The sequence below is a fragment of the Haemaphysalis longicornis genome, unplaced genomic scaffold (assembly GCF_048455015.1).
Source record: "Haemaphysalis longicornis isolate Haplotype H1 unplaced genomic scaffold, Haemaphysalis longicornis Haplotype H1 scaffold_3, whole genome shotgun sequence".
NCBI classification, from domain to species: Eukaryota; Metazoa; Arthropoda; class Arachnida; order Ixodida; family Ixodidae; genus Haemaphysalis; species Haemaphysalis longicornis.
This window is the reverse complement of record NW_027526335.1, coordinates 235,992,309-236,019,564: the sequence shown is the minus strand read 5'-3', so window position 1 is coordinate 236,019,564 and position 27,256 is coordinate 235,992,309. Positions and strand designations below refer to the sequence as shown.

The 27,256-nt window shown below is 48.3% G+C and overlaps 1 long non-coding RNA gene across 3 annotated transcripts in view; it reads left to right on the top strand.

Annotated features, from left to right (window-relative positions):
- Positions 1-27,256, top strand: part of LOC144176070 (uncharacterized) — a 90,184-nt gene that overhangs the window by 30,968 nt on the left and 31,960 nt on the right. For all 3 annotated transcript variants that reach the window (XR_013323768.1, XR_013323770.1, XR_013323769.1), the window contains one exon: positions 2,276-2,366. This is a non-coding gene — a long non-coding RNA (uncharacterized LOC144176070). The remainder of the gene's footprint in view (positions 1-2,275; positions 2,367-27,256) is intronic.

The window sequence follows — 27,256 nt, the reverse complement described above, 5'->3', positions numbered from 1 at the left end:
GAGTTCATAGAGGCATAGAATTCGCATACGTGGAAATTGAAGGTGAAATGTGCGCATGTAGCCTCGCAGGGAATTAACATAGTCTCGGGGGTGGGGGGAGGTACTAATGGGCTACCTAGTCATTAACGGAGGAGTTTTGGTTGCTTGCGGCAAACCTTCAGCCAGGTGCTGCATGTTGGTTGCCAGAAATGGCTGCCCACTGCCTTTGTAAACCATAGCGCTGCTATCGGAATTTTTGTTGTGCAGGCCGCTGCACAAAGTTCTAGGCAGACATTCTTCAGGATGATGAAAATGGGGACAAAATATCCATGTTCTGGGTTCTTTGAATTTTTGTTATTGTTGAAGGGCGTGCTTTTAACGATTGTCTATCATGAATGCAATATGTGTCTTAAAACTGCTTCTATCAACACCTTCATTTCATTTATTTCCACCTTAAGGGCCCTGAGGGCATTACATAACACCTGCTCCGAAAGCTGGTTTTGCTGCTCCAAAACGCATTTTTGCCTGCTCCAAAAACTGCTCCAAAGCGGCCTTAGCCGGTAGCATCATAGGCCATCGATCACATATGATAGATGGTTTCGCGAGCCTGCAGGATACAAATTTTCACTCGATGGAACACCTAGCGACATCTAGGAGGTAGTTTGAAAACTGGAGTTTTCTCTTTTGTGAAGTTTCTTTTTTTATCGCCAGGCGGCAACGCGTCAGATATTTCATTCTGACGGGCAGTGGTTTCGAATGTAAACAAACATGGCGTCTTACTCGTGCGAGCGCGATAAGAAATCCGCGTCGTCTCGGCTCGCATATCTTCGCCTTCTACTGTGGATTTTAACGATGAGAGTGGCAGTGAAGAGTCAAAATGCGGCTTTAGAGATCGGATTTCAGCTCGAGTGAGGATTCGGGTGTCGATCAGCCTGGAACATCAAATCGCGCTCAAAGGTGGGTGTTGGTTTCGGTTTCAATTGGCTCTGGAGTAGGTATGTGCACTCGAACTATGTTCTGGCTGGTTTATATTTATTCGCTAGGGTGTTAACTACCTATGGTGGTGATCTCCTGCCACCAGCGCAGAAACGGATCAAGTTTTCGCTGAGACAAGAGCCCGGCGTGTACCTGGGCGACGACGTAGCCATGGCCCTAGTGCCAAAGAGATCACACACAAAACAAAAAACCAGTTACACCGAGCCGCATCAAACTTTTTCAATGAAGAAACAAAGCATTGTGTTAGATTTTGTATATCCTGAAATAATTTTATTCTTTTTTAATATTTTTATATTTGCGCTTTTTTCTATCTTTTCCTGTAGTTTTTTTACGAAGTTCTTAGTTTCAGATTTTTTCATGTTTCTATCGTCAGTGTTGAAGTAAAACTTGGTATTGTATGTAAAAGAACATATAATTAGCTGCATTTTGGTATATGCTAAGGCAGGATGGTGCCTTTGCTTTACGTAAAAAAAAAAATTTGTACCGAGACCTCCCTTTTTCATCACTTTTTCCGGCGGTCCCGAAAGAGTTAAGAATTTGCAACTTTTGCTGAATAGCAGGGGTCAGCAAGCTTTTCAGGTGGATAGCTGGGTTTAAGGCAATGGACACGGAGGGGGCCGGAGGGCAAATTCGTTCGGAGGGGAAGGGGCTTTGCAGGCAAATAAATTTTTGGGGGGAAATTAAAAGCAGTGTGCAAAACTAGAATGGCAGTCCTTATCATGTTTATTTTCAGCACGAACGTCACGAGCTTTCATGCCAGTTGAGGTCGAAACTGCCATGTCGGCCTTCAGGTAGTAAGTGACAGAGGAGAAGGGGGTCTACCCTTGTGCCGGGGGCCACATAATACTGCCCCATGGGCTGCGGGTTGCCAACCCCTGATTCATAGCATTTTCGTATATCGTCTGAACATGAAGCACTGGACAACCTAAGGTTGTCAGTTCGTGATGCCTTCACTTGTCGCAGGGATGGGTGGCATCTGTGGAAACTTTCTGGGTGTTGCGAACAACTCAAGGCAGGTTTTCGTGGGAAGATTGACAAGCATGCTCTCATTACGTTGCAACACTTGTGAGAGGGAACCCCTGTGCAGACGACCCGTTTACAGACTCGTTTCCTGATGCTAACAAATTCCAAAATTTTTATGGCTGCTGCAAAGATCTTAAAGAATTTATTTTCACTATTTTGTAACAGTTTGTGACCCCGCTCAAGCATTCAACATGCTTGCCCGGTTTTCTTTTCGTTTTGGTTGCTTGTCCATCTTTCATTCGCAAAGTACCGTATATTATGGGGGGTGTTTTTTCAGTGCCTGGCATGTGCTCGTTACTACTGATCCTGCAACAACGGCTGTGGACGAGAGGGCGAAATCTGTGCGTCACTGCTGCTAATCTCACAAGGTTTGTGGGATTTCTGCATCATAAAATCGAGGAAATTGACATGCAGTTTATTAGGCTTTAGACAATACCTGCTGGTAATAGTTACTGGTGGGTTCCTTGGCATAGCCATGAAGCACAGTATGAGTGCTTTGTGTTTAAGGTTATTTCAGCCCCTCTTTCAAGCTTAGAAAGGCTTGTTTGGCGAGTTGGTGCATCTTAACGATACTTGAACTTGGCGTGAAATATTCAAATATTGAAATATCACAGAGAGTAGCTGGTGAGAACAGGCCATGACTAGCAGCTAACTTTTAGGCAGCATAAGAATACACATAATTGCAGGCCAAAGTTACGTGACTCCACTTGCATGCAAAAAAAATTGGGATAAGGAAAGTTCACAGCCTAATAAATAAGCTCTTTCATATGAAGACCGGTTGAAAGAAATGTCACTGACAAAATCCCATCCGTTCTTTCCTATGTGGTAAGCTTCCTGTATCGCCCTTTCTCATGTATCACTGCACCTGGACAATTTTCACTGGCTTTAAAGGGACCCTGCAACACTTACCGTCGACTACACGGAATGTATTTTAAGGCAAAGGCTATCGTCCCAGCAATCTCCTCCCGCAAGAGTGATGAAAATCCGTTCACAATCACCGAAACTACGCGCGATGAAAAATGGCGCATAATTGTTCCCTCTCAACTGGGCCGCGGCCGAACCCGACCAGGCCGAAGGCTGGCGGTGATACTGGCAGCTCGGTCAACCATTTGTAGTTGCACCACTGGTTGCGAGCTGCCCAGCGCGTTCCCCCATGGCTCGATGCTGCAGATTTGGGGGATGGGGTGACAGGACAGGCCACTTGGCGTAAGTAAGTGCCAAGGGAGTCACACAGAAACAGTTGGGGGAAGGGAACTGAGAGGGGTGGATTTTGTGGAGCGCTCCTAAGCGTTGGTAAGGGACGTGTGGTCAAGGGGGATAGCGGCGGCAATGCTTCTTGGTACAAGTGCAGTCGACCGCGGGCCGACCGAGCACAGTGGTAGGGCGCCTCAGGGGAGCATGATTACTGAAAACAGCTCCAAATGTGGTGTTGTTGAGTTAACACTGCTGTTGTAAACGATACTGTCTGCTGTCTATAAATGGCCATCTCTGCAGGAAGTTTGATTACAGAAAATGGTGGTTACTGTTGTTTTAGCGGAACTGTCGGCAAATAAATTATTAACAATTAGGCGCTACAACGATTCTAACAATCCTCACCGCTGGTCATCATTCTTCACAAAGTGGATGGGCACTGAATTGTTCTAACGGCGCGTGTCGAACCATCAGCTAATGTTTTATAATGCCATCGACATAACAGCACCATAGGTTTTAAATGGGGAACATTTGCTTCACTTGTAGAAGGTGCTTGTGAAAGATAACAGCGTCGGTTTTAACCCTTTCCGTATCGTTAAAAAGAAAGAAAAATGTATCAAATCTACCAAAAGATGTTTTGTTCTCAATTTGTACAGCTGTCTGCTCTAAATACAATGACACTATTATTTCGATCAAACAACGTTCCTTTATTTCTCTAACTGCGTAAGAAAGATTGCCCGAAGATGGCTTCACACGGCGCCAATATTTCAATGAAATAACATTCCTTTATATCTTTTAAGATATAAAAAAAAAAGACAACTCGAAGGTGGCTTCACCGCACAGCCTCGGTGTCTTGCAAAAAAAATTGCCGTCAGGGCTCTAAAATTACCGAGGACGAAAATAGTCGTCCTGAGCGATGACGGCTATACCTCGTGATCGGTCAATTGGTACAAAATCTTATGACGACTATACTCGTCAGCGGTTGCGAGAGAGTAATTATGAAAACAAAACATGCGCCCTGTGAGGCCCGCTGTAATAGAAGACGATGATTGTATCTATTCTTCACGGCGTTCCTCAACACATAAATTTTCCATCGCATGGGAATTTTGTATTTTCCTTCAGAACAAACCAGAACTGAGTGGCAGCAGCAGTAGCTTGGGAGAAGACCAAAACTAAAAAGAAAACATTGTTGAAAGCGAGATTGTTTGTTCCGAACGACAAAAATTTCTGTGAATGTGCTTTCTATATTGTTTGAAGCAATTTTGGTGTCGGCTTACAATAAGTTATATGGTAAAGACGTTCTATGGAAAACCGCCGCGGCCGACAGTTTTATGTCGCTCTTTACACCGTGCAACAAGGCACGTTTCCGTGCGCGCGCAGCTTCGTCCAGCTCAACAGCAGCGGATTCGGCCGCTGTGATGCCTGCGAGTGGCAAAGCAACCAGCGCTCCTCCATAGCCCAGCGCTGCCTTTTGAAAACCGTCGCGTCCAGCATGACACGCCAGCAGAGCGGCGATTAAACATATCAGATAGGGCGGCGGGGGCAGTGCGAGCACACTCTTAGACCGGCGCTCCTTGGTTCCCGTCGGCGCCCACACGCGGCGCAGCGATGCAGTTCGGCCACCGCTCCCGTGCTCCGTTTACTTCTGTGCGAACCTGTACATGCAAGCTTTTTTGTAGCTGCATGTGCGCAGTACCCAGCCACATATGTAATGGCAGGAAGCATGGGCTGCTTTTTTGCAACATCTTGCTCTGTCAGAGCAACATCAAAATGCTTTAAATCTTGTGGGTCATTAACAGAACCACAAGGAGTGAGTACATCTAGCTGAGGGAGTTCGGGGAGCTCAAGCACTTTCTGCAGTCTGAGCTTGTGCTCAGATTCGTAGATCTGGCGTATATACACATGATACTGTGCTCCCGACAATTGACGATATTTTCCGAAGCTGTCCTCTAGGCAGTCAGTTTGGAACTTCCCCAGCAACACGTACGAGAAGCCGAGCTCTTCAATGCAGTAGCGTGTTACTTCTACAAGTGCATGGGAGGTGTGGCGGAATGCGCTGTGTTTCACGAGTCAGGTGACCTGCATCATGCTTTAGGCTTTCCCAGAAGTCTAGCCGGTCAATTACACTGTTAAGGAAATTGATCTGAGGGGAAGGCAGACTTCTGACAGGCTCTTGACAGCTGTCACGTAGGCGCTGTCCTTTGTGAGGCGTTTTGACGGTTACGATGTTCCACCATGTCAAGATGATGCGGATAAATTCAGCCGTTCCTTTGGCATGTTGTAGTTGAGCTAATGTGGAACTAGTCAGTGCTGCAATAGTTGAAAGGTTGAAAATATTCAGGAGAAGCTTGACAATCTGGCGCTCCAACTTGGATGGATTTAATGCTTTTAAAGATAATGTCGGGGCCAACCGCAAGAGCTCATTGCTTTCCTGTTCATGTGTCTTCCTCAAAGTACCAAATGATGTCGTTAACACCTGCCCATTATTGAGAAGGTCTGTTAAGTCGGGAGAAAACATGCAGGTCCCTGAATTACGCTGATTAAGGGGACATGCTCCTCGAAACAACTGTTTTTTTAATAATGAAGTTAGGAGGCTGAAATTTTCAAATCTCGTAGAGATTGAGCTCCTCTGGTCATATATGCAATCAGATTTCGAATAGCTGCTCCGGATAAAATGTTATGCAGCATGACTTGCAGAAAAATGGCTTTTTTGTGCACACTTTCTTTTATAGTAAAAATTTTTCCTGAAACTTTTAAAATAGCCTAGGTGGTTCCTTAGCAGTGCTCCCACTCCTGCGCCAATTTGCGCCAAATGAGGTATCCTGCTGATAAAAAACCACGATTTTACAAGTAAGTGTGCCAAAAGTGCGCCAAAATTTGTGTCGCGCAAATCGCGTGCAGCCTGTTACAAGCACTACTTCACAGTGGTCTCTAGACATGTATAACTAATTCAGGTTGATAACTTGAACTCCCTAGCACCCGTCATCGTGTTTGCCGCGGTGAGTTTGGTTGGCGCCGTCACTGTACCGCCGATACAGTGTTTTCGTCTAGCAAGTCATTGCAGCGCTGGCGTACCGCGGTTTAAAACTTTCCTTCTTGCTGTAGTTTCCAATAATTTCTGCGATAAACAATAGGTAGTTTTAGGTGGCGCTTATTGCCGGCCCTCTCCGCTCCGAGAGCCAGCGGGAGCGCCGTTTCGCGGCATGCTTGACGCGCTCGGCTGCAAGCTCTCGCTTTGCTTGTTGGGCTCGCGGAGGGGACCGTCGCAAGTGAAGCGGGCCGTGAAAAACGGCCAGTCTCTCAAAAGCATGAACCTCATGGAGCGTTTTCTGCTCGCGAAAACGCGCCGCATAAGCACCCGCACGCTGCGCGCGGCGCGGCAATATGGCGGCGGCTTCGGCCGCGAAGTGGTGTGGGGAGCTCGAGCGACCACTTTTAAGCGCTCTCTAAAACACCGCTCAAGGCACGAACGAAGTTGGTTGTGTGGTAAAGGAGCTTATAATGTGGGCCAAATCGGTACTATAAAACATCATCCGCGTCGCTAGTGAAAGCGTTCATGCAATACCTGCCGGGGTGGTAAGCCTAAAAACCTCCGATGGAGCCAGCCGGCCGTGACCGGGCTGTCTCAAGCGCTTCAAAACCGCCGCCATGAGGCACGCGCCTCCCCATTGGCGCAAGTCGCCAGGCTCCTCCCACTACCGCGCGCGACGCGCGTCATTTTCTGAGCGTGGCAGAAACTGCCGCGTGCGTGGAATCGTCAACGCTGGCGTGAAAAAATCGCACGCGCAACGCCGACGCGCACGAATTGCATGCAAAAGTGCTCCATGGGCATTTCTCGTGCAATTTTCAGCTAGTGTGGAAATGCGCACGAGGACTGATACAGGGGTGAGACAGCTGCGCATATTGCGCAGTTTTGATACGAATTTGTTGTCCAGCGCCAGGCTGCTCCAAAAGCTTGAAAATTGCAAAAATTGCGCCAAACTGCTCCGAAACAGTCTGTGAGCCAAGGATTTTAACGCTCCTGTCAGTTGCAGTGGGAAAAAATGCTTACTGATTGCATAATTTTCCAGCATTCCAAGGTGATGTCCCCGAGATAGTTTTTTCGAAAGTCACAGTGTCGGGTTGGACATGTTATATTCTGGGCGTTTTTAAAGTTTTACCATCAAAAACCATTGCAAAGCCCTGTAGAAACAATACTTATGTGTACTGAGGTGACAAACTACTTGCGCAAGTTGATGAAACAACGGCAATTTTCGGAGCGCCGTATCTCCGGAACGACATGAGTGGGTGCCGCCATCTTGGTGCGGTTGGGGCGAAGCAGTTGCTCGTAATTCAGGCAGAGTGCTCTTCGCCGATTCCTACCGTGGTTTTGGTTATGGGGGTGGCTGGATTTACATTTAGTCGTTTGATCTGGTGCGGGAAGTTGCGTGCCTTGGAAGACGGAAGTTCATCAAAAACGACCTGGTGCCCGCGAATTCGCCGTGTTTCGGCCTTGACTGGGAGGCGCGGTGCGTGCATGAAGTGAAATTGCGGACCCATTGCGGGATTATAAAACGCTGAGTTATTGCTGCCTTTGACAGCAAGCTTGCGAGCGACGGGAATGGGCCGATCGACACTGCAGAAGTGGCGGTGCAGGCTACATTGCCGCAAAATGTTCAAGCAGTGTCTGATAGCGGGACGGGCTATTTTTGCACGCTAGTAATAATGGTTCATCTATGTCAAGTGAAATTTAAGGCCAAAAGGGAGGTGGCTAAACATACCAACGTTACTCAAATTATGATCATAGTGAACGTATACCTTGGAGATTGAAATGGGAGGGCTGGTAGGGTGCAGCGACTGTCACCTCGTTTTGCGCAACTTTAGCCGTGGCTCTACACTTGTGCGTAAAGTCGAGTCTGGGGTTACAAAAATAATTATTTCGGCATTCACATGATATTAAAAATGCCTTACGATTGCTTAGTTTTTCAAGTCGATGTTTTCAACGGCACTCCACGCTATCTATGCATAATTCCTAAAAATTAAAAAATGGTTTGCAAAAAGGTAGTGCAGTTCGTACCTTGTGATACTCTTGTAGAAAAAAACTTTATTCAAAGGCTGTTTTAGTGTTATGTACGCTCAAAACCGATAAAAAAGTGGACTCCCCCCCCCCCCCAAGAGTTGCCGAAATTTTGATTTTTTAGGCTCCTAAGGTGACACATAATTTAATGTAGCTAACTGCTCCCAATCAAGGTTCTTCTGCTCCAAAATCGAGATTTCGCTGCTCCAAAAACTGCTCCCAAATCTGATTCAGCTGTCTCACCCCTGCTGATAGCAAGCGCCTGCATCTAATAAAATGAAAAAGTAAAACGTAAGGGCTTGCCTCAACAATTAATAAACTAGAAAAGAGGCGCGTTGTTTTTTTGCTAGGCAGGTTTGTCGAAGCCTTTCAATATTCATTATCGTGTTGCATGTTGTCTTTTATTCACACCAGAAAGGAACTAAATACCTTGCAAATTATGTTTTGTTGCATTTTCGCTATTGCGTGGATACTGAGGGGATTTAATTGCATCAAACTTCTGGCGACTTCTAGCGACTGTTTCGAAATAATTGGGGAAAAAAATCCCATTGCCCCAGGAATGCCAGGTTGGGCTATAAAGAGCCAAATATGGCTACTTTTTCTTGTGGTTGTAGAAATTTTCTTTATTGGCCATTTGGCTATTCTTGGGCTATTGGGAGAAAGCTATTTTTAATGCATGTTCGAGCCTGCCAACTATGAAGCGTTTTCAGTGACTTTTTGAAAAAGTGTTCCCCAAGTAGGGACAAGACCATTATTCTTCAGCTGTGCCGTCCATTTGTGATCGCATGTGTGAAAAGCACCTTGAAGCCCATTCCATGGCGACCTCCACATCAATTACTGGACGATACTGGTCAATTTTTAGTGTTGAGAGATGCTTTGGACACATCTAGCAGTTGATTTTTAGTTGCTCCAAGGTGCTGCAAAACTGGCATTTAGGTGCTACAAATTGCTCCAAAATTAATAATGTGCTGATACAAAAATTGCTCCAAATCACGTTCATCAGTGGCACCACTGCCTTAAGCCCCAACCACATGGAGCGATTTTGCGAGCGACTTGGGGCGCGACGCGACTAGCGACGAACTACTTTTCGCCGCGGATCAAGTCGCTCATCGAATCGCTCGGTTCTGGGCCGCCAGAAACAGTCGCTCGCCTCCCGGAAGTGGCCTCAGCGACTAGCCAATAGGAGAGCCCCTACGTAAGCACGCAACCTCCGGTTTTGGAAGAGAACGGGGGGAAGACTTTGCAAATCCACGCAGCGGAGCAGCGGATTTTCTGCAGCGGTGCAGCGGAAAAGAAAGCTTCGCGTGGCAAAGCTTGTGTACACGCTGAAGCAGGAGCAAGAAGGCTCCCGCACACCTTGGGTGAGACCCGTGTGGGATAAACCAACTCTATGGGAAAAACGACGTCAAGAAAGCGAAATCTTCACGGCGTTCATGTTGGAGCCGAGAGACGAGGCGCAGAAGGAAAAGCGTGCGCTATCGCTAACCCAAACTAGTTTTAAAGATGCAATGAAGTGCAAAAAGCAAGGTAGAAAGGCGTAATACTTTTTAGTCATGCTGTTTATGACAAATGAACAAAAAAATGTTTGCAAACAACCAGCGTACCAAGTAGCGCGTGTGTGCGGCAACATGGAAATCGCCATCCTCAGTCGCTCGAGCCGTCGCTGTCATGTGGTTGCCTCGGCGAGCGACTTTGGTTCGGCGACTGCGGATCCTAGTCGCGTCGCTGGAAAAATCGCTCCATGTGGTTAGCGCTTTAGGATCTGCAGATTGAACAAAACTACCTGAAAAAGCCTCATATTCATTTTCCTCACCACGAAAAAAAAGTCTGGTGGTGTGCCTTTTCTTGTTCTGTATATTTTTGTTTTATGACCGTCAGAAATATCTAAGGACACAAATTGCATAATGAACAAGATTTGTGCTCTCTACGTGTTATAATGAACATCTGTGCAAAATTTCATCGTGATACAACAACTTTAAAGGCCAACTGCACTCAAATTTCACCCTGGGTAAATGCCTTCGAAATGTGTAGTAGGTACCATGAGAACTACTGCGACAAGACCGGTAGCTCTGTGCAATGCGTGGTTATTCAGTTTCAGGCACTCAGATAGCGCCCTTGCAGACGACAAAGCACCTGCCGGCGTGTCGCGCAAACATCCATTTAGCGGAATGACATGCCAGCCGTCCAGGCCGATCGGCCTTCCTCGCTGCGGGAGAATCCAGGAAACTCGTATTTCGTGCTGCTGGTACGCCTGGCTTGCATGGCTCGGAAGAGGCTTCGATAACCGTACACTTCTCTCCTTTTCCAGTGTCGTCGCAACATTATGCCTACGCGATGTGCTGCTGTCGGAGCGCACGATTAGTGTCGTGCTTGCGGGACAAGTGCTCGCTTTTCCGCGCGCCTCCCACACCCCCGCACGCGCGCGCTCGCACACTCCTCCTGGGTGGCCGAGCCGGCCGCGTTTGCCGGGCCCGCACAGCTCGCGCCGTCAGGCCAGGCCGTCTGGCCGCTCGCGCTGACGGCTGATACGTCACTTCCGCCTGTCCATAATGGCCGCGTTTTGCCCAGTTTCGTTTTCAAAATCGTCGATTTTTGCTGGTCGCTTGCGGCGTAATTACGCACATTTTAGGCGTTATACTTCGTACATCGCGGTCTTTTTAGTCATACTATGCAGGAACAGTGATTTCGCGTGGTCGAAATTTTGAGTGCAGTTGGCCTTTAAGTGGGAAAATAAGTGTGCACAAACTGAGAAAACGGACAAAAACATCAAACTTAGAAAAACGCAATTGAAAGTTTATTTCTTTGGAAGATTCAGAAATTCTCGATCAAACAACATGAAACTTGGTGGGGATATAGTCTGAAATGTCCACATTGAGGTACTAAAACTAGAACGCTCCTGCTGCATAAGTTGCACCCTCACGGTTCTTGCGGGTGGAGTCCTCGGTACAGGCCCGTTTCACCAGGCTGTGGCGATGGGACCTAGCCGCAGCAGTTAGCCTGGCAGACATTTGCCTGATCCTCCGCTGGTCACTTGCACTGCTTAGTCTAACCAGTTCTTCTGAAGGGAAGATTCCCAGTTCTTGGAGAACTTGCTCAAAGCTAGTGTGGCCCCTGTTGAACCACAACACCGTGAGAGCAGTGGTAGTCTCCACTACAGTGAACTGCAGGTTGTACGATACCGTCCTGTGCCAGATGCGCAGTGGTGCTTCTGTCTCTATGGATGATTAGTCGACATTTTTTTCACACACAGGGGCATGAAAGGCTTGCCACACTTACTTTTCTTGCTAATCAAGCTTTTGGGGGTGGCTGCAATCTTGACAGTAGTTTGACAGCACCTCAAAATCCAGGCAGAGACCAGTGTCGAGAGAAATGGTAGCGCTAACACAGTTCTGGCTTTTGTGTCCTCGTTTCTGCCAAGTACAATCAAACATCACACTGATGTCAGTCTGACCAGTTTGCAACACAGTTACTTGCCTTGCTTCAGCATGGTTGTCAGAGACGACTTCTGTGGCCGCGGCATGAACTTTACTTTCATGTCAATGTTGTGGAACGCCTTTTGGTGTAGTGGTTTTGGTAGACCAAGAAAAGCAGAAATCCCGCACAGCTGATCGTGTCCGATGCCAACCGCGCGTGCAGCGAGTACCGCTTTCACATTGATGGCGAAACTATCACGGGGACTTCCCCTGCAGAGTTCCGGGTTGCGGCCATGGCGGCAGCGCGCTGCGACGAGTAGATAGAAGAAACCGCTCCTGCAGGGCACTGAAAGTTTTTGCAATTGACTTCCAGTACCGATGCGAGGCCCTTCCGCTTGTCTGCGACCTCAACTACGATGAGTTCGTACTTCCCGCACATCGCGCACACGGCGCCGCTCACAAGGTCACTCAAACCGTCGACTTCGGAGATAACTGCGCTTGCACCACTCCCGTTGCCGACTGTCTCCCCACCTTGGAAGGCTGAAACTTCTTCTCCGGTGCACTTACAAAGCTGACAGTGTCACTGATAAAACCAGCCTCGCCTGGTTGAGCCGCGCTCGCATCGCTTGAAGGTGGGTCGCCGTTGACCTCGCCGTGCCAGTCGTGCCGGCGTTGGCCATAATCGTTGCAAGGCTGCGCCGCTTCTGCTTTCCCTTGTACGGGCGTGAAGTCCAGGACTTGCGGCGATGAAAGTCATGCTTCTCCTCACCGTTCATGATTAACAACACACGATAGAAAAGATAGCGCGAAGTAGCGAACGGAACGACACGGGCGATGGCGGCTCACAAGCGGCGAGAGCCAATGGCATGCGTGGGCTTACACACGCGCCCACGCATGCGCACGCGCACGCACACACACACACACGCACGCACGCGCGCACACACACACACACACACACACACACACACACACACACACACACACACACACACACACACACACACACATACACACAAAGAGCAGAAACAAGAACTGAAGTATAAAACAGTGAACGCCAACGTTTTTAGAACAATTCAGTTTCACAGCTCCGCTCCCGAAGCGGCCGTGGTGGCGGTCACGCGAAGTAGTGGCGCTGCAGTCACGCAGCGCCTGACCTCAAGCGATCCCAATCAATGCTTGGGAGGTTAAAATCCCCGGCAATAATTAATTTCTGGTGATTATATAGGGCCATATGTGACTGTAAATTCAACAAGAAGTCAGGCTCCGATTCCAGAGGTCTGTAAACGGCACATAATATGAAAACATTCTCAAAAAGTTTTATCCTCAGGAAAAGACTTTCACTATCCTCAGCTTGAGGAAGAGCAGTAGCCTCAACGCAGGATTTAACAATGACTGCGACACCGCCACCACGGGTTAGCCGATCTCTATGGAAAATATTGTATGTCGGAGGCATTAAATCATCATCGTGAATGCCGTCGTGAAGCCAGGTTTCCGTTAAAACTACAATGTGCGGGTCATGAGATAATAGGAGGGATTCAAGCTGCTCAGTCTTATTTACGACGCTGCGCGTGTTGATATTAAGCAGTCTGATACATTTGGAACGAGCCGGTCGAGATGAACTGTGATCACTGGATACACTCGAAGCAGCGCTGCGGGATGCGCGCGCAGGTTCTGTTACAGGAGACTTCACGATTGGCGGGTCTAGAGTGAACTTTCAAAGGTGGGAGCTTTTGTCGCTCATTTGCTGTTTTTCTTTCCAGATGTAGCAAGCATCGCCTATTTTTAACTTACCATGAAACAGACCTACTTTCTTTCCCTCCAGCTTATCGGATTTAGTGCTTTCCCATAGCAGCTTTCTTTTCTGGAGTGTGTGCTCAGAGTGTAGTCACTTTGAACAAATATTTTGGTACCTTTTAAGTTGGAAGCATTTTTTAAAACGTTCATTTTTTCGTTGAAGTTTTGAAAGAACGAGATGACAGGCCTATTACCAATGTGTTTACCGAGTCTGTGAATCCAACCAACAGATTCACAGACTACATCTAACTTCTTTAAAAAATTATTATTAGGAGAAGACAGCGCGGTTTACACACGGACACAGGGGAGAGTACTTGACACACACGAGCGCTGAACCAACAGTTTTAATGAAAAAATACACACCTATATATCCGCACAGTAGTCACGCTTATCTGGGTTTTTATACACGGCGCATGCGCAGAAAGTCAAATTCTTTCGCAGTAAGGGCTAGTGACGGTGAACTAACGCATGCTTGCCCAAGCCTGTGGATTAATTCAGCTTCAATAATCTCCCGTGTGATACGATCTGAGCATGTCTTTACAACAGCAGTTCTATCAAAGAACGGCACACACCCGCACGTGTGGCAGTGCTGCGCTAAATATCCATCGAGCACTTCCTTTTCGAGTGCGTTGTTTACCTTATTTGCATGTTCTCTTAACCTGTCGTTCAGGCATCTTCCGGTTTGCCCTACGTAAAATCTTTTGCAGCGGAGTGGAATTTTGTAAACGACCCCTTCCACGCATTCAACATATGCCTTCTTGTGCTTAGTGTTGCAGTGCCTTCCCCGCACGGCCTCTGGGTCGCTCAATCTGCACAGCTTCAAAAGCTTGTTTGGGGCGGAGAAAACAACCTTCACATTTGAACGCTGGGCCATTTTCCTCAAGTTATGGGAAAGTTGGTGCATGTAGGGGATCACCGCAACCTTCTGCCTGCCCTCCATAGGATCAGCACAAGGCTGAGTTTTCCCACGCAGTCCTCCGAGTAACCCTTCTGCAACGGAGGAGAGCACCGGCGCTGGGTAGCCAGCGCTCTGCAGGCGTTTTCTCCGCCCCAAACAAGCTTTTGAAGCTGTGCAGATTGAGCGACCCAGAGGCCGTGCGGGGAAGGCACTGCAACACTAAGCACAGGAAGGCATACATATGTTGAATGCGTGGAAGGGGTCGTTTACAAAATTCCACTCCGCTGCAAAAGATTTTACGTAGGGCAAACCGGAAGATGCCTGAACGACAGGTTAAGAGAACATGCAAATAAGGTAAACAACGCACTCGAAAAGAAAGTGCTCGATAGATATTTAGCGCAGCACTGACACACGTGCGGATGTGTACCGTTCTTTGATAGAACTGCTGTCGTAAAGACATGCTCAGATCGTATCACACGGGAGATTATTGAAGCTGAATTAATCCACAGGCTTGGGCAAGCATGCGTTAGTTCACCGTCACTAGCCCTTACTGCGAAAGAATTTGACTTTCTGCGCATGCGCCGTGTATAAAAACCCAGATAAGCGTGACTACTGTGCGGATATATAGGTGTGTCTATTTTTTCATTAAAACTGTTGGTTCAGCGCTCGTGTGTGTCAAGTACTCTCTCCTGTGTCCGTGTGTAAGCCACGTTGGTGCATTTCATTCTTTAAAAAAATTTCAGTAATAACTTTTCTTTTTAAATCGGATTCTGTTTCGTTCGGAGGTTCAGGGACACCAAAAACTACCAGATTAGATCGTCTGCTTCGGTCTTCCAGGTCAGCAAGTTTGCGAGTCTGGAAGCTCATTGAGTGTTTGTACATCTTGATTGTGTTTTCAAGGTCATTTAGTCTAGCGGATTTTAGTTTGAGTTCTGTAATGTGCTCTTCTATCGCAGTGAAATGAGTCTTGAGTTCAGCAATCATTCCTTCCGTTTTGCGCTTAAGGTCGGCTAGTTCACTACGCAGAAGATTTTGCCCATCCAGAATTTTAGACAACAGCTCCTGGTTGGTAGGGCCGGGATTCAGCTCAACATCACCGCAGAGCAATAACTGGAGCATAAGAAAACATACGCAATAAACCAGCGTTTCCATGGGCACGGCAGGACTACAAGACAACGGCAGTCACTTATAACAGAGCTATGAATTGAACCAACCTGCACGAAAAAGAAGAATGGCTTGGTCAGAGCCATGCTTGCGCAAGGCCCACCGTGCCCACTGAAGATTGTGGGCATCATCGCATCCTACCCTTAATACTTGCCATTAAGGAATAGGGTAATAGAATAAACGCGCCGGCGTTATCCTCACTGCTCTCGCGCAGTACCGAACTTGTCCTGCTGAGAGACTCTGCCCACAACGGGTTCGAGAGCGAGCCACGACTCTCGCCGCGAGTGTACGTTTTCAATCACTCCACCGGGAAGCGAGATATTTTATAGTACAGGGGTTTATTACGCGGGAAACCACGATACAAACACTACACTGCACTAAGCACCTAGCCCCTGGGGCATACAGCCGTCAGTGTGTGCCCAGCCCGTAGTCGGGCAGCAGTTAGCGTCCGCCGGCGTTGGCCGGCCGCAACGCTCCCGACGTAGGGGAAGGGGGCTCTCTGTGGCCGCTACACATTTCAAGCCGCTGGACTCGATCGGGCGGCATCGGTGCTCGTCCGCTGACCTCAGACGGCGCAAGCCGTCACATCGCGGACGCGGGGGCAACCCACCAAGAAGTGGAATATGCCCGCGGAGACTCGCCGGGCATCCTAGATAAACGCACTGACGCAAATCGAGGCATGCGCTAATCGACACGGTGGGTGCCGTGACCCACGGAAGTGGGAAACAACGGCCAATGCAAGAAACGGCCAGAAGTGGCCGAAGGGCATTTACGTACCGTGCGATCTCTGCGCGTCCCAAGGGCGGTCTCCCTCCCGGGGAGTCTCCTGCACGCATCCCCCGTCGCCTCGTAGGGAGAGGAGGGAGGCGCGCGAGGATCGCCCTCGCCCCACCAAGGGGGTTTCGCCCCCCACAAGATGAACAGCTGAGGCTGCTGCTTTATAGGGGAACATTCCGTTGACGTCACGGGGCCAGATGAGATAGGGGATTCCAGAAGAAAGAAGGGAGGGGGAGGTTCCTACTGCAGCTGAAGTTGGTGCGAGCGTGGTGGGATGGCGCTGCAAGGCTGGCTGCTGTGTGCTGCGGTTTGAAGAACGGAGAGCAAGAAGCCCTGCACGAAAAAGAAGAATGGCTTGGTCAGAGCCATGCTTGCGCAAGGCCCACCGTGCCCACTGAAGATGAAGAGCTGAGGCCGCTGCTTTATATGGGAACATTCCGTTGACGTCACAGGGCCAGATGAGATAGGTGATTCCAGAAGTGTTAATTCCAGCTCTAGAGGTGGTTCCAGCTCTAGTGTTGAGTTGTATGGGCTTCATGGACCTTACTGAGTTTATTACACACCAGAAACTAACAAAATAGAGCCGCATTCATTGTGGAACGAATGTTGTCGGGGCGCAGTTTTCACTTCTCGGTCGATTCCCGACAACACGTCGGGCGACCAGTCAGGCGACCGGTTTTGTTGGCGTCTTCGGTCGGCGAGTCAGTCACACTACGGCGACTTTTCATCGGCCAACGTGTTTGTGCGATCTGGCAATTCGGAAGTTGGCCGACGGTTTGGCGACTCGGCGTCGCGCTGTCGTCGCCATTGTGTTGGCCCAGTGTTTCTGATACGACCAAGCGACCAAACAAACTGGTAACTGGAGTTCACGTTGACGTTGCTCGAGTCGCTAACGTGGTATGACGTCACAAACTTTGTTATGCTGGCAATTCACTGACGTCATGGTTAGTGGCGCTAGCGATGGGTCCCGATCTCTAGAAAAGCTTTTAGGTACTTTTTAGAAGCGAATTAAAATATATATTAAGCGCTTGCTGTACCCAGCACTTCGTGTTGATGGTCCTTGCATACAAAGAAAGCCTCCCCGCACGGGGCACCTTGAGTAATCTTGGTGACGGTGAGTGGCGACACCCCGTACCCCGAGCCCCCCATACTTAAGCTGTTACCTACCGTGGCGAGAAGTTGAAAGGTGAAGGGTTAGAAGCCGTAAACGGTGGCCGTCGGAGCCCTGGTCAAGCTCCGGCTGATGGGCTCCCTGTCTGTCTATCAGGCTGGGAGCTCCGGGACCTCTTTGACCATCAGGGTAACGTCAAAGAAGAAAGTACCCCAGTTCCCTGCTTTATACTATGCCGCATGGTACTTTTGAAATCCTCTCTTCCAAATGATCGGGCCCCAAAAAGGGCCCGCACCAATGTAATTTTCAAACCTCTGCCCAACATGAAATTTAACACCCCGGACAACTTTCCTCGCTTCTTAGTGATACAATCTAAGAACAAGGAATCTCTAGTTACCTGCAAGTCGGTCTTCTTAATTGCCAAGTTCATTGAGAGTGTAGTTGGCGCGAACTACAAGGCAAAGAAGCTGACATCGGGGGACGTGCTTGTAGAACTATCTACTAAAAAACAATCTGATAGTCTCTTGAACCAGACCGACCTACTTGGCCTTGAAGTAGCTGTAACGCCACACCGGAGCCTTAACAGCTCGCAGGGCGTCATATCTGAGATGGACCTGCTCAATGAAAGTGAGTCTGACCTCCTCGAAGGCATGCGTGACCAGGGCGTTACTGCGATAAGAAGAATAATGATCAGACGCGATGGCAAAGAAATAAAAACGAAGCATGTGATCCTAACTTTTGACCGAAGTGTCCTACCGGAGTCTGTCACTGCAGGCTTCCTTCATTGCAACGTACGACCTTACATACCCAACCCACGCCGCTGCTTCAAATGCCAGCGGTATGGGCACAGTACTACCACCTGCCGCGGAAAACTGACATGTGCCAAGTGCGCAGGACATCATGACCCTTCAGAGAACTGTGCTTCTAACGTATTGAAATGTGCCAACTGTGAACAACCCCATGCTGCATACTCTCGGTCATGTGCTAAATTCAAAGCCGAGAAAGAAATCATAAACATGAAGGTCACCCAGAACATTACCTATCAAGAAGCACGACAGAAACACTCAATGTTTTCGCAAAGGTATGCCGATGCAGCTCGCCGGGGGGCGGAGCGGCGTCTAGTCACGGCGGCCACCCAGTACTGCGAAGCAGACTTGGTGCCGTCCCAGCCCCCCCAGGTGCTGCCCAAGGCAGCCCAACCATCCGACACGACACCTGTGGCGCCCGCAAGTGTTGTGTTAGCTGCGAGTGTGAGGAGTGACGGCTGTGCCGTCAATCCTCCTCTTCCGGCTGCCAGACTGCAGGCGGCCATGGACGTAGATGTGGTCGGTCCCACGACCACTTCTGTGTCCAACAAACAGTCGGGGACGGCAGGGGCTCCTGCCTCCACTTCGAACATATCCCGAGGCGGAGCCTGCAAGGACTCCATCGCGTCCCTGTCACACCACTCGGATGATGACATGGAGGTAACACCGTCTCTGCCAGTGCCAAAAGCGGAAAGAGAACAGCGCACCATGGCGGGGCGAGGCAAAAAGCCACCAGCCACCCGTGTCACAGGCCCAAGTCAGAACTGATAGTATACATCCAGCCCGAGTCCTCATCTACACCAGGTAAAATCTCCTCCCTAAACATTTATGGTAGCACAAATAATTACACAGTGGAACTGCCGGGGCCTTATTAAAAACCTAGATGATATATATGAAATCCTACACAAAACGCAATCAGTCATCCTATGTTTACAGGAGACACACTTGAAACCTAAGCACACCAATTTCCTGAACCAATACTCAGTATTTAGGAGAGACAGAGATAGCTGCACGCACTGCTCTGGTGGCGTAGCTATAGTTACGCAAAAATCTATCCCCTGCCAATCTCTTCAATTGCGTACCGCCCTAGAAGCGGTTGCAATCCGGGCAATTATTTTCAACAGATTAACAACAATTTGCTCACTATACATTCCCCCTGAATATCGTTTATCTAGCTCTGAATTTGAGTCTCTCATAGATGAGCTGCCGGAACCGTTCCTACTCGTAGGTGACCTGAATGCACACAGCCCACTATGGGGATCTGAACGCACAGATTCCCGGGGCCGCTTGATAGAAAAATTCCTCTTCTCATCCGGAGCTTGTCTCTTTAACAAAAAAGAGCCGACATACTACAACACTACACACAATACATACTCACACATAGACTTGGCGATCGGCTCTTCTGTCCTCTTTCCGGCTGTTGAATGGGAAGTGGACGACAACCCCTATGGGAGCGACCACTTCCCTGTCATCTTGAAAGGCATTGATAAAGCCCGTAACAGTTCCATCTGCCATAAAAAGTTTAAGGAATCTGGTGCTGATTGGTTAAAATTTAAACAATTATCTCAGCTTTCATACACGTCCTTAAGCTATTTGGGCAATGACGAAGCCTGTGAACTGGTGACTGCACACATTCTTCATGCTGCCGTGGGCTCAATTCCGCAAACATCTGGTGCCACACCTAACACTAGGAGGCCGTGGTGGAATGAAGAGTGTAGGCTTGCACGGCAGGCTCAAAATAAGGCGTGGGGTGTCCTTCGCAGGTACCCCACTACGCAAAACTTGATTTCCTTCAAACGTGCAAAAGCACAAGGAAGACTCATTCGCCAGCAAGCAAAAAGAGATAGCTGGCGCTCTTTCGTGACTTCTATCAACTCGTACACAGATGCAGGCAAAGTATGGAACAGAATTAAGAAGTTTAATGGACGGAAAACACACACCCTACCTTTGGTCAACAGTACAGGCGATACCCTAGAGGACCAGGCACACACACTTGCGAAATACTTTTCATATGTATCGAGTTCTGCTCATTACACGAATGCTTTCTTACGACACAAAACATCTATGGAGAAGAAACCGATTCGTGATAACAAAAGATCTGACGAACCATACAACACGGAATTTTAAGAACACGGAACATGTAAGGCTTCAGCGCCTAGGGCAGATAGTATATCATACACAATGATACAACATCTGCACCCAGAAACTCTCCGAACACTCTTGCACTTGTTCAACAAAATATGGGCGGCGGGATACTTTCCGAGAGCTTGGAGAGAAGCAGTCGTAGTTGCCGTATTAAAACAGGGGAAAGATGCCTCACTACCTCCCAGTTACCGACCAATAGCTCTGACAAGTTGCTTAGGAAAGGTTTTTGAAAAAATGGTAAATAAGAGGCTAATCCATTTTCTTGAATATAACGGCATCCTGGACAGTTGTCAGGCTGGTTTCCGATCAGGTCGAAGCACAACTGACCAGCTAGTTGCCTTTGAGTCGTATGTCAAAGATGCTTTTATCCACAAACAGCACTGTCTTTCTGTTTTCTTTGACTTAGAAAAAGCATACGATACAACTTGGCGTTACGGCATACTGCTTGATCTCAAGGCATTCGGTGTGTCTGGACATATGCTAAACACTATTGAAAGTTATTTGTCGGAGCGGACATTTAGGGTAAGAGTAGGGACAGTGGTATCAAGAACATACATACAAGAAAATGGGGTTCCCCAGGGTGGAGTATTAAGCTGTACTCTGTTTATAATTAAAATGAATTCACTTGGGAAATCGTTGCCACCCTCAATCTCCTACTCAATGTATGTTGACGACGTCCAAATAAGCTTTAGGTCATGCAATCAGTCCATATGTGAAAGGCAGATACAGTTAGGTGTGAACAGGCTTGCAAAATGGACGGAAGAAAATGGTTTTAAATTGAATCCTCACAAAAGTACATGTGTGTTATTCACAAGACAGCGTGGAATTCGTCGAGAACCCGATGTCATACTGAACGGAGAACGGATTGCTGTCAAGAAAGAACACAAGTTTTTAGGTGTTGTACTTGACGGAAAACTAACGTACGTACAGCACTTAAAGAAACTCAAACAAAAATGCCTAAAAACCATTAACATTTTAAAGCAATCTTGAGCAATCTTGGTGACGGTGTTGGCGACACCGCGGACCCCGAGCCCCCATACTCATGCTGTAACCGACCGTGGTAACGAGTTTTAAGGTGAAGGGCAGAAACCTCAAACGGTGGCTGTCGGAGCCCAGGTCAAGCTCCGGCGGATGGGCTCCCTGTCTGTTTACCAGGCAGGGAGCTCCGGGACCTCTCAGGCTATCAGGGTAAGGTTTTAGAAGAAAGTACCCCCGTCCCCTGCTTCTTTTACATGCCATATGGTAAATCGTAAAACCCCCCCAAACATGATCGGCCCCTGAAAAGGGGCCGCACCGAAGGTTCATTTCCGCCACTCCCAACCCTCAGTCTTCCAAAGCCCGATAACTACCCCCGTTTTTTGCCTCTTGCATCACAGTCCGTGTTCCTAATATCGAAATTTCTGGAGGGCATCATTGGTGACAAATATAAGGCCAAAAATCAAAGAACTGGAGAAATCCTGGTTGAAGTACACAACCAACAGCATGCCAAGAACCTCCTTGAACAAACTCGCATAGCCAATCTTGAAATCAGGGTGACACCCCACTGGAGCCTGAACAGTACTCAAGCTGTCATCTCCGAAGTAGACCTGATGAATGAGACAGATGCTGACCTGCTGGAGGGCCTGAGAAATCAGGGCGTGACAGCTGTGAGGCGCATAACTATGAGGAGGGATGACAAAGTAGTTTCGACCAAGCACATTATCCTTACTGTTGACCGGTCCACACTCCCAGACGGGCGGATCCAGAGAGGCTTCCAAGGGCTCCCACAGTATATCCTCGTGAGAGCCGACTAAGAAACTGCTGCGTGTAGTTGAAGAAAAGGTGTACATAAGCCCATTGGACCCAGGAAATCACAACAAAAAAGTTTTATTGACGAAACATTTGGCGTTGGTCTATCCTGGCATGTGCAATATATTGCACACCGGGATTCAGTGCACGAAAAAAACACAAAATCACATATTGCACGAAAGCGACAGTTCTCAAGCTTGAAATTCTAGCTATGAAACTGCTTGAAGCAGTTTCTTGAGGAAGTTAAACAAAGAAACACGTCGCCGAAACTTCGTGCGTTGAGAGCATCCGGGGTTTCGGCACCTTGATGGTGACCTTTGTTCAGAAAGCTCGGGCATGTGTCTGGCGCCGGCTGTCCGGAAAGAGACAGGAGGCAATGGTGCTGTCGTGGTCGCAGATCGTTTGGGTGGCGGTTCTTTGTCGCTTTCACAAACGTCCGGTTCCCCTCTCAGCAAATGGTGAGCAAGCAGCAGTTTGAAATCCAGTAGTTTGAGCCGATTTTTGTTTGCGACTTGCAGCAGTTCACAGTCTTCTTTGTACTGCAGCCATGCGTTGACCGCAGCGACATCTGCAAGAAAGCAGAGAGTGCGCAGAGTCCAGCGCTTTGTCCTGGCCTTGCTGGGGTACAGACTGACCATCCTATCACAGAGGTCAACGCCTCCCATGTTATTGTTGTATGCTTCGACTACAGCAGGTCGACACACGTCTTTGTAAATCTTTTCTTTCTTACACCATCTCGTACGTTTCCCCACTGGCTCCTCCCCAACGTGCGAGGAAGCAAACATAATGGGCTTATTATCAATCCACTTGATTAGGCAAATGCCATCGGCTTCATTGACCGCTTGGCAAAACGAACCGCGGCCTCTCTTTACAAGTGTCTTGTCTTCGGGGAGCTTCGCATCCTTTGGTATCCGGTTCTTCATTATCGTGCCCATTGGCCGGAGGTTGTCCTTCGCTAGACGCTTGAGCAGCGGTGCAGTGGTGAAAAAGCGGTCAAAACACAACGCACTGCCTGCTGGCATGGACTGCGACAACCGCAAAACTGCTAGGGCACCCACACCCAGGGCGGATGTGTTGGCCGCCAGCGAAGACTTGCCCTGGTAAATCTCAAAATCCAGTACCATACCGCTAGGGCTGGCGACAACAAAATTCTTCAGCCCTGTAGGGTGTGGCTTACCGGGGACATACTGCTTCAGTGTCCTTTCCCCAGTGAACGGAATTATCTGCTCATCGATGCTCGCTGATGGGCTTCTTGGCAGCTTCAGGCAAGCCGACCTAATCATCTCGATGAAAGGTCCCAACTTCCACAGACGGTCGGTTTTCTTCTCATCGTCAGTGACGTCCAGGTCATTCACAACTTTTATGTTGCTTCGCAACAAAAAGAAGCGGTCACGGGTTAACACATCTGCAATTGCTGTAACGCGTGTCTGCCTTGCCCAGTAGAGACGGATTTGCGGATAGCCTAAGCAACTCATCATGAACGTTGCGCCAAAGAAATTCTTGATCTCTACAGCGCTGGTACTTAACGCCATCCCCTTTCTCTGGTGGTAGGTGACATCCGTCATTTCATGAATTTTTTCGTACATTTCATCGGAAATATGCTGTTTAACATAGTCACAAGGTGTCCAATTTGCGCGAGAATCTGGTTCACTATCCGGTGTGTGAGGCACGGCCGGAAGGGATGGCAAAAACTCCGTGCCTTGTTTCCAGGGGATTGGTCTTCCCGCGCTTGTGGATGGCGCACATTCGCGATCTTCGTCATCCGACTCTTCTAGAAGAAAAAGATAAAAATATGCAGCGCCGTGTTCTACTCTTTAAAGGCTTGTATAAACGCAACCCACCTGAAGAGGAAGCATCTGGGAGGGGTGTCTGTAGAACAGTCGTGTCCTCTTCGTCTTCTGACAAGTCGAGATCCGATGTATCCTGAGAAGCAATGGCTTCCAAAATCGCCTCGGCCGTTTTCAGCCGCAGCCCTAGCACAGTCCAGAAAATCCGAATTGAAAACATTGTATTATAAACCGAAAAAAGCTTATTTGGTAGAGATAAAAACGTCAATTTACTGCCCGGTCATTGTAACAGTACATACGGCGCACACACTCGAAAATACCTAATACAATGTACCTCGATCCCAGTGTGCAATAAAATGTACACAAAAGAATTCAGCGCGACAACAAACAAAATACACGTTTGTGCGAAATAAAATTGAGTTCTAGATTGTCCCTACACATTCAAGAACCCATTCAACACAAATTTCAAACCATTCCGTAAAGCGGTAAGATAATAAGAGCATCTTACTTGGCCGGGCCGAGTAGAACGACTTCATGGGGACGGAGGCCATCGTCCAAAATGGTGCGCAAAAAGAACCGCGCAGTCGACTTCTCCCACTCCGCGCTAGATGGCAGCACATGTCTGTGCAATTCTTTGCACAGGCGGTCTTTGCTTCTACGGCTGTTGGAAAACCGCTACGGCGCTGAGAACGAGTGTGCAATATATTGTACACTGGGTCTCACGAGGATATAAAAAAAAAGCTATGTGTGCGCATGCATGTGTTTGTGTGTGTGTGTGCGTGGGGCCGCGGGAGGGGGGGGGGGGGGGGGGGGGCAGGCTGGTTGTTAGCTTTTTGGATTAGACCACTCCACACCTCAATGTTTTGGAGTGGTCTCAGTAGACTGGTCTCAGAGAACGAAAATACACGGGTCAAACAATACACAAAAGTGGCACCCGCCGCGGTGGCTCAGTGGCTAAGGCGTTGCGCTGCTGAGCACGAGGTCGCGGGTTCGATTCCCCGGCCGCGGCGGTCGCTTTTCTGATGGAGGCGAAAAGCAAAAACGCCCGTGTGTACGAGATTTCGGCGCACGTTAAAGATCCCCAGGTGGTCAAAATTAATCCGGAGCCCTCCACTACGGCGCGCCTCATCGCCTGCGTTGCGTCGGCGCGTTAAGCCCCTACAATCAAATCACACACAAGTGGCGTAATGTCACTAAACTTTTCAGAAGAAATAGCTTTATGCGGTCAGCTCAGTGTGTCTAAAAAAGTGTCAATAAAATTGTGGAGCAAACTAAACGCAGTGGGGGTATGCCATAGCGGAGAACCGAGAATTAATTTAAACAACCTTCAACATACAACTTTAAACCACCTTCAACATACAACTAAAATATCAGTTGCCTAGTACTTATCACGGCTGCGGATATTGGTCACTGCGTAGGTAATAAGAATTGACAGTACTTTTTCTTGAAAGAAGTTTGAAACATGGGGGAAACATCCCGTAGAGCTACATCAAACAAGAAAGCAGTCGTTTTTTATGCTTCTTTATTTATTTTGCATCATAACATAAAAAATCGCATCGGTCCGTACACTTCCAACAATAACCACGGAGGGCTATCACAATTGTTATAGCGGCATAACACGGCTACTTTGAGGATGTCATACAATTCACTCAAATGAAGAAAAAACATAAATATGATGCACTCGTCAACTTTAAATGAGAGACATTATTTACACAAGTGGAGTTCTGCGCATATTTATAAGAGAAAGGTATGAAAAGACAAGTGCTGACACCATACATCAACATATTTGAAAATAAAGGCATGTTTTTAACCGGACACCTTTCACTTAACATCAAAAAAAAAAAAAATCTACTGGAGAGGTTTTGTTCAACTTTTAGAAGTCACTGTCAGACTCGCATAGAAAATAGCAGCCTGCGCTTCCCACCGTGGGCAAAACGTTCGATGACTCGGCTAACGTCAAGAGAAATGTCCCGATGAGTCGCCAGCAAAGCGAGACCTAGCAGCCGCTTCTCGCCCATGGTCGATCGGGTCCAAGTTTTCAGCCTACGTAGCGTAGAGAAGCTTCTTTCGGCTGTCGCCACGCTGATTGGTAGCGTTGCGAGCACTTGCAGAAGAACGTGAAGTGTCGGAAACATATGCTTGTCGCAAGAGTTGAAGGCTTCGAGAGCCGTCGTCGCAATACGCGTCCCACTTTTTTCCTCTCGGATCCATTTTGCAGCCCAGACCTGATATTCAGCTCCAAGCGTCTTTTCTGCACTAGTTGCTTCCGCACCGATGACTGAGCTGTACTTGTTCGCAAGGCTGCTACAAACTAAGCGATCCAGTGCGGTGTTCGTGGCATTTACCGAAGCAGGCAGCAAAGCAAACAGTTGAAATATATCGAGCGTCGCAGATGGAAATCGTTCAACAATGTCGGAAAGGACGTTATCCAAGAGGGGTACGTAGACAGTTCGTCTGAAGTAGGCTTCAATATCGCTTGCGGGCAGGCTTTGGCAGTGGGCTTGTCTTTTTGGCACACGTTGCAAGCGAAATTCGGTTCCGAGCTCTTCGGCACGAGTTGTGGCACGAGTGCCCGACCCGTCCCCGCGGTCCCAACACAGCCATCGGATTTGAACTCAGCAGTCAAAGTGCACGAATTGGTGACAGATGCGGAGATTGTGTGGACTTTAAAGGTGGTGACGTCTCACTACTCTTACAGTTCATCAGCGCACACAAATGATCTCTTCAAAAAAATGTTCCCGGACAGTGAGATCGCAAAGGCCTTTGCTTGTGGGGAAAAAAAGTGCGCTTATGTAACAGGAGATAGAGAAAGCCGACTGTTACGTCGTCCTGTTTAATGAGTCTGCTAACGATTTTTTACATCAAAAGCAAATGGATGTTCACATCCGATACTGGGACTCATCTCAAAGAGTCACGACAAGGTACTTCACATCCGTTTTTATGGGCCACGCAACGGCAGATGACATTCAAGAAAAGCTGTTGAACTCACTGGAGCAGTTGCCGCTGTCGAAGGTCCTGCAAATTTCCATGGACGGACCTAATGTGAACTTTTCAGAGGTCTGCAGGAGTATCTTCAACAAAACTGTCAGGTGCAGTGTGTAGATTTGGGCACTTGTGGACTGCACATTGTACACAATGCCTTCAGGGCAGGGCTGACTGCCAGCCACTGGGGCTTGGACACACTACGGTCAAGCCTGAGTGCACTGTTCGAGGACTCTCCAGCGAGACGTGAAGACTTCACAGCAGTGACTGGCCAGACAACATTTCCCCTCAAGTACGTTGCCCATCGCTGGGTGGAAAATGTCCCCGTGATTGAGCGAGCCCTGTT